At 46.2% G+C, this 7,707-nt stretch overlaps 1 long non-coding RNA gene across 1 annotated transcript; it reads left to right on the top strand.

The window, feature by feature from the left end:
* Positions 1 to 564: 564 nt before the first annotated feature.
* Positions 565 to 7,259, top strand: LOC142885851 (uncharacterized). Its single transcript, XR_012926342.1, has 3 exons — positions 565 to 748; positions 4,001 to 4,119; positions 7,120 to 7,259. It is a non-coding gene; the product is annotated as an uncharacterized LOC142885851 (long non-coding RNA).
* The last annotated feature ends 448 nt before the right edge of the window (positions 7,260 to 7,707 follow it).

Genomic DNA, 7,707 nt, shown 5'->3' with positions numbered 1-7,707 from the left:
GACGTCCCTCTCACTGTTTTTTTTTTGGGGGGGGGGGGTTCGGGGGGGGAAGAGCCCGAGAGAAACTTCAGCGTTCGCCGTCACATCCGGACAACGTGCAGGTTTTTCTTTGCCCCCACTTCCCTCGTCAGAGACGTCCAGCCTGATTCCAACGCACACTCGAAACTGCCTCCTAAGCCTCGTTTCCCCGCTTGTTTCCAAGGGGCTCGTTGTTGTATTTTGTTCGCTTTTTTTTTTTTTTTTTTTAATTAATATTATTTGTGGGGTTTTTTTGTTGTTTTTTTTTGCGTGTAACGGCTCACAACAAAAAGCAACAACAACAACAACAACAACAACCAATACAGTTAAAGTGACCCAGGAGCGCGCGCGCGCAACACGCACGCGGCAGCTTGCTCTAGAGAAGGCATTCAAATCGGCTCCAGCGGTTTTTTCTCTCTCTCAGAGACATGGTCCGGTGACCGGAGGACCGGGGCCGGGGACAGGGACAGGGAGCCGGACGGCCGCAGCAGCGAACCAGCAGAACCCCCAGCTGTTTGGTTTTTTTTTTTTTTTAAATTATTATTATTATTCCGGACACTGCTGAGGACCAGCTCCGCGTGAGGACGGTCCGCTTGTGTACCGCCGAGCGGCGGTGCGGGGCGTCCAGCTCGGGCCGGCGGCGCTGTCATGCTGCCTAAAGTCGAGACTGAATCTCTGGGTCTCGCTCGGTCGTATGGGGAACAAGGGCTCGTGCGAAGAAACATGCAAGGTAAGATCCCCGTCCTTTTGCCATTTTGGCACACTGGATTTCAGTTTTCATTATCGTTGTCATCATGATGATGATGATGATGATGATGATTATTATTTCGTGCTGAAAATTCCAACGCAGGCTCCCGTTTCCTCCGCGCGGACCTCGCAGCCGTACGAAAAGTCCGCAGCATTGCGCTCAATGTCACTGTGAAAGTTTGGCAGCGGCTGATATTCGTGACATTTCTACATCTAATGACTCCACACCACCTGTCGTAAAAGCGTTTAACAACACGCTTTACTGGCATGTAAAAGTTGATTGGAGATTTTATTTTATTTATTTATTTAGTTTTTTTTTTTTAAGGGGGGGGGGGGGGGATTTCGGGCCTTTTTTTTTGTCTCTTGTGATATTTCGAAAACCACGCACGCAGCAATTGAGGTGATGTTCGTGATAAAGCAGCGGGTTTAAGAGCTTTCAGTCCCGCTTAAGGTGACTGGCCGCACGTCGTTTAAAAAAAAAAAAAAAAGAAGAAGCGCAAAATTGCAATTTAAGATGACAGGGCCAGGATTTGATTCGCCGTTTCTTTATTGTTTGTTTTTTGTTTGTTTTTAAGAAGGGAAAACGTTTGCATTAATCTGTCTGTTCTGCTTAATTTCATTTCTGGACCTCCGAATTAATTTGTAGGCTCCATCACTGACAGTGTGAAAATTGGCGACTTCCAAACCTGTCAAATAAATCCAGGGGAAGTCAGATTTTTCTCACCCCTTAAAACGACCTAAAGTTTCAAATGTTGGCTCTCAAAATTTCAAGCAATAACTTGATAGTGATGAGAAAATTTGTCTTTATTTATTGTAGCTTTATTTATTTATTTCTAAATATATCTTTGGACGATTTCCTCATTACCTCGTCATGTCTGTTGCACCACATCCCATGTCCAAGACGATAGCATCAAGTGAACGTGCGCAACTTCATCGAATAAAAACAGTTTATGCCTTAGCTTTTAAAAATTTGGACTTGCCACAATTTGTAAAAAAAAATAATAATAAAAAAAAAAAATACACGTGCTTGCAACACGTTGTGTAGGTTTTAAAAAGAATCGCCACAAAAGTCACCAGTTCTCCCAGCTCTTTTCCTTCTTTTTTTTTATTTCCTACCCTTCCTCGCGCGTCATTCGACGGTAATATAAGCGAGCGATCAATCCGATCAATTAACCCGCTTCTGCTTTATGAGACGCTGATAAGCTGCGCTCAAAAGGCGAGGAGTGGCTTGTTAAGGAGCCCGTTATCTGCCGCGCTGCAGCAGGATTTAAAGCGAGGTAGCCCGATCTGAGGCGCCGCTCTTTTTTCTTCCTTCTGCACGGTTTTTTTCTTTCTCTCTCTCTCTCTCTCTCTCTCTCTCTCTCTCTCTCTCTCTCTCTCTCTCTCTCTCTCCTCTCAAATTGTTGCGCAGTTTTTGGAGGGCCGTGCGCGACACTGGCTGCAGGTAAAGGATCCCTGTCACTCTGCAGCGCAAAATCAACCCGACGCTTCTCAGGAAACCAGCGTGGAATTTTATTCCCGTGTTTGTGGAAAAACAAAAATAAAACAGGGTGCTATTTTTTTTAAAAATTATTATTATTATTATCAGTATTATTATTATTATTTTTAATGCAGTCCTAATTCTGCTTCCTGTGCTGTTCAAGTTTCTTGAAATGCAGGTTTTTGTGGTTCTGAGTTTTTTCCCCCCACTTCTCCTTTTTTTTTTTTATTAGATTAAAAACAGCAGTGTCAGGACCATTTTAGGGTATTTGACCCTATTTATACTCTTTATTTAAAAAAAAAAAAAAAAAAAAAAATGTCTAAAATGCTTAATGGTGGTTCTCGAAGAGGAATTCTGCCTCTCTTTTCAACTCCGGGGAAGCGGGGGGTGTGGGGGGGAAATAGGAAATGTTGCCTATTTTGTGTGCAGCAGAGGAAAAACCGCCGGCACTCCGCGTGAAACTTGTTGCTCCAAGCTGAAGATGCTGCACGGCGCCTGAACGAACCGCAAATCGCGTCTTTTTTTTCCAGTGGATCTAGTCCTGCGCAATTAATTCAGTGAATTCAAACACGGTGGCCTTGGTTCGGTCAAAGACGGCAGAAAATTAATCCACCACTTTCACAGCCACTATTCTGTTTTCCCGTTTGATGCCGAATGCTTGGACTGTGTGATTGGAACCGTCAGCGCCCCCAGTCGCTGCTGTAAATGTCACACGGGCTGTTTGCTTTTGCTGTCACGCAGAGTCTCTCCTAAAGTCAAGGGACTCCATTGAAGGATTTAGGAGGTTATTGGATAACATGTCGACCGCTACGTGGGGAGGGTGATCTAAACATTTAAAAGAATCACCCCCCACCCCCCCACTCCCCCACCCCCAAATTAGTTTATAGTGTCTTTAATTGCCGTGCGTTACACATCAAATAACCGTCAGTTTATGAAGCTTATTTATTTTTGAGCGATGCGGTTAAAGTGTGAGCAAAACGTCACACTTTGGCTGATTATTATTATTATTATTATTATTATTATTATTATTATTATTATTATTATTATTTTGCGCAAGGTAAACAAATGCAGCGACTTTTTTTTTTCTTTCTTTCTCTCTCCTCAACGTTTTTGCGTCTCGTTCACGGAGGAAAAAGAAGGCGTTCGTCCGAGCCGGGTTGGGATGCCTTTCCCTCTCTCTCTCTCTCTCTCTCTCTCTTTTTTTTTTTTTTTTTAAGTCTCTCATTCTCTCTCTCTTTCTCTCTTTCCTCCGCGCGCCTGCAGAGATCGGGGCTCCTCCGCGCGTCTTCATTTGTCTGTGGGCGGTAACATTTCTCTTCTCCAGCCCTTAACTCTAATATGTCTTCGTTTCCCCCCAGCGAGTTCACGGCTTCGGCGCATGCATATTTATGAGGAATCACTCTCATGCGCCTCTTCTTTTTTTTTTTTTTCCTTTCCTTTTTCTTTTTTTTTAAAGGGAGGGCAGTTGTGCGTTCTGACTCCCTGTTGCAAGGCGCGTAAAGCGGGGACACACACACAAACACACACACACACACACACACACACATGGCCGCGGCCGCTCAAAATCCAAAACTCAACTTCCATCTTCCATAATAACAAAACACACAAAAAAAACAACAGATACGACGCCACTCTGCTGCAACCCTGTGATTTACTCATTTCAATAACTGGTGTGTGTGTGTGTGTGTGTGTGTGTGTGTGTGTGTGTGTGTGTGTGTGTGTGTGTGTGTGCCATCGACTCACCGACGGCGGCAGCGCCCCAGTTGAAGATGATGGACTACACGTACGACGAAGACCTGGACGAGATGTGTCCCGTGTGCGGAGACAAGGTTTCTGGCTACCACTATGGACTGCTGACCTGTGAGAGTTGCAAGGTTAGTGCGCCATACACACACACACACACACACACACACACACACACACACACACACATGCAAGCACATGCAGGCTGTCAGTTAAGCGTTTAAAGAAGAAGCACAAATTGTGTATTTCTATCTATTGAAATTAACGCTGAATATATTTATACATACATAGGTATATATGTATCTATATAGTCTTTGTTGGCTTGATGTTTGCATCCTGGCTGGACTTGGACATAGAAAGCAGTGCGGAGCCTATTGGCCTCTCCGTGCGTCCGTGGAGAAGCGCTTTTCTTTTATTTCACGCTAAGCTTTCGCGCAAACCTCCCTGCTTCAGCGCTCGTGGTGCAACAAAGCTTGATTCTCCCCCGCACCCCTCCCCCCCCCCCCGCCCCCCCTGGCCCAGAACCGTTCAGGAAGGCCACAAGTGAAGGAGGCCAGGGGTCAAATATTGTTGTGACAGTCGGGCCTTAATAATTCTTTCTTCCTGTCGGCGTCAGAGAAAAATTTCTGCGAGGTTTTCTCCCTCTTTTGTCGTCGTTCTCGAGGTGCGATGTGAGGGTTTTGACCCCCCCGCCCCCACACACACACACTGACCTCCCACCCCCTCTCGCTGTTTGAATGGAGCCTGCGAACTGTCCACAAAAAACTCTCATCGCGACTTCATTAGGAGAACAGAGTCACTGTGTGGCTCCGCCGTGTTTTCCGAGGGGCTGATAATGAGGCAAACTGTCGCTGCTGTTTGAGCTCAATCAGCGGCCTGTTTGTCCCTTTCTGCCCCCCCCCCCTCACCTCACCTCCGCACTCACCCACCCACCCCTTCGTCCGCGTTTCTCCTCAGCTGTTTAAAAACGCCGCCGATTTGAGGCTGTCAGCACAAAAAAAACAAAAAAAAAAACAGGCCGGAAGACAAACACGGCCGTGTTAACAGTGTAAAAAAAAAATTAAAAAAAATAAAAAAAAATTGCAGCTCGCGAAGCTTATTGATGTGGCTTTTTATTTTCTATTTTTATTTATTTATTTTTTTTCGCCCATGCGGTCGTTATTCAAAGCAGATATTATGGATTTTCATCCCGTATGATCAACCTTGAGATGCAGCACTTGCTGGAGGGGTGGAGACGTCAGTGGCATCAGCGCTGCGTTCTGACCCCCAGCGCCGGGGAAATCACTGCCGGCTCTGCGAGTCGCTCTGCGCGTCGGCCTGCGTCCGGCATGTCGATGAGAGCGGGGATTTTTTTTTTTTTTTTTCCCTTCGACAAAGTGTGGCCGTGTCTATTTGGTAACCTGCTACAGTGAGCTCGTCTTGTGGCCCCCGAACGCCTCGTCTGCGTCCACGTGCAAGTGCATGTTCAGCAGCTATGTTGAAAAGGAAAAAAAAAAAAAAAAGCAACTAAACTATCTATTTGCACCGCATCACCAGTTTAGCAGTTTTTCACCTCAATATTGAAACTTGTATTGGGGAGAAAGCAACTCCAGCGATTATTTTGCACTCGGTTGTCTCACTCACAAGCCCTCATTCAAATTTCTGCCTCTTTCTCTCTCTCTCTCTCACACCACACACACACACACACTCACACTCACAGCCCCCCCCCTTTTTTTTTTGATTCCTGGTCTAAGTTCACCAGCCCCCCTCTAACGTAGAGCAAACACGCGCCACATCAGAGCGGCTGGAAAAAATAACATCAAGAGTCTGCACCGCGGCCCCAGGTGGCAGCATGCAGCCACGCTCCGTGTCGTTCACGGTGGAAAAACAAGAGCCGGGACGGTCCAGTCCGGTCTTCCCGCTTGTGTCTGTGTGAGATCTGCTGCAGTCAGAAGACCGACCTGCGCTGTCGAGCTCTGGTGAAGCAGCGCTGTGCGTTGTTTTCCTCAGCCTGCTGGACGGAGCATGGCCTGCGCTGTCGCCTGTGTTGTCGCCGGGGAAGCTTCCGGGGGTTGACCTCGTTTTGGCTTTAAAAATTCAAGGTCAGGAAGGCCCCCCCCCCCCCCTTCCTCCCCACGCTGCGGATTAAAATTACATTTGGACTGACTTCCACTTATTTCACCAACATGCGGTTTCACTTTGTGAAGAGGATTTTTTTTTTGACTTCACTTTTTTTCTTACTTTTTTTATTTGCTGAAATGAAGAAAAAAAAAAAACAACCCTGATAAGAGAAAAAGGGCAAAAGCTGCTGCTTTTGACCGGAGCTGCTGTTCAAAGTCCAGTTCAGTGTTGCTCACGTAACGTCCAGATGTGACACCGCACACTCGTGCTGCAAGTCCACCCCCCCCTTCCCCCCCAAGCCTGTCCCTGGAGAGAAGCACCCAAAGCACCAAGCCTGAATGCTTACTAGGTTTTAGTTGTAGCTGTTGCATTTCATGACGAAGGCATGTGTTCATGCCCACTATAATGAAATCAGCCCGGCAGTAGCATATCCTCTATTTATTTTAGAAGACGGGTTTTAAAGACTTGACCAGGCTTTGGGTCTAGAATATGTTAATTCCGCCTTCCTTCGTCTGATTTTCACCGCTGCGGCTCATAATGAATTCCATGTTGCAGGCATGGGTCTCTGTAATGCTGGAATTGAGGGTTTTGCGGATAGAAAAAAAAAAAAAAAAAAAAAAATTGTTGGATCTTTCGGGACCCCCTCGCTCATATTTTCCGAGATCTGAGTGGAAGGCTAAAAAAAGAAGCGTTGTATCTGAAATGATGGAGAGGGAATAATGCGAATAGTTATTTTTCCTGCGATAGCACGCAAATCTTTGTCCCATTATGAACTTGGACGAAACGACTGAATCTTTTTAAAACACTCTTCTTTCTATTTCGTATGTCTGTTGGGAAGCAGAATCAGCTGAAGCTCAGCCTTTAAAACTTCTCTCAGAGTCCATGTGTGTGTGTGTGTGTGTGTGTGTGTGTGTGTGTGTGTGTCCATTGAGCCGCCTGTCCCTCTCGGTCTGTCTGGGAGTGTGAATGGGCCAATTACATGGCATCGCAGAGGTCAAGCGGGCTGACGTCTTAATTGGTTCTCTCCGCAGGGCTTCTTCAAGCGCACCGTCCAGAACAACAAGCGCTACACATGCATAGAGAACCAGAGCTGCCAGATTGACAAGACCCAGAGGAAGCGCTGCCCGTACTGCCGCTTCCAGAAGTGCCTCACTGTGGGCATGAAGCTCGAAGGTAAGGCTGCGTTTCTCCTTTTTTTTTGGGGGGGGGGCTTTTTTGGAGGGTTTTTTTTTTTGTTGGGGGGGGGGGGGGGTTGATGTTTTTTTTTTTTTCTTCATCCTTCGGCTTTTCAAGTTGCTTGAGTTGTTGCGGGGTAACTTTTCACCGGCCTCTCCGTTTCTGTTTTCTTCATGTGTTTCCAATGTTGGCCAAGGCTCCAACACGAGGTCCCAATAAAATACAAACACAGAGTAAAGTGTTTCAAATTATAACATGGCGGAAGGGTTGGTGCGTGTGGGCCTCGGAAGTTTGGCTTTTCTAAAACTATAAAAATACTGCGCGAGAAAGATTTGCTTTTATTCATTTGTTTATTTTTGCGTCTTCTTGTTGTGACGCGTTGGCCCATTGGATTTGAATGCCGTGCTCAAAGGCCGTTGGATCAATATGCAAATAGACAACAA

The sequence above is a fragment of the Nelusetta ayraudi genome, unplaced genomic scaffold (assembly GCF_046127955.1).
Source record: "Nelusetta ayraudi isolate G7.1 ecotype Tasmania unplaced genomic scaffold, CSIRO-AGI_Nayr_v1 ptg000013l, whole genome shotgun sequence".
Taxonomy (NCBI): Eukaryota; Metazoa; Chordata; class Actinopteri; order Tetraodontiformes; family Monacanthidae; genus Nelusetta; species Nelusetta ayraudi.
This window is presented reverse-complemented; position numbering and strand designations above follow the sequence as displayed.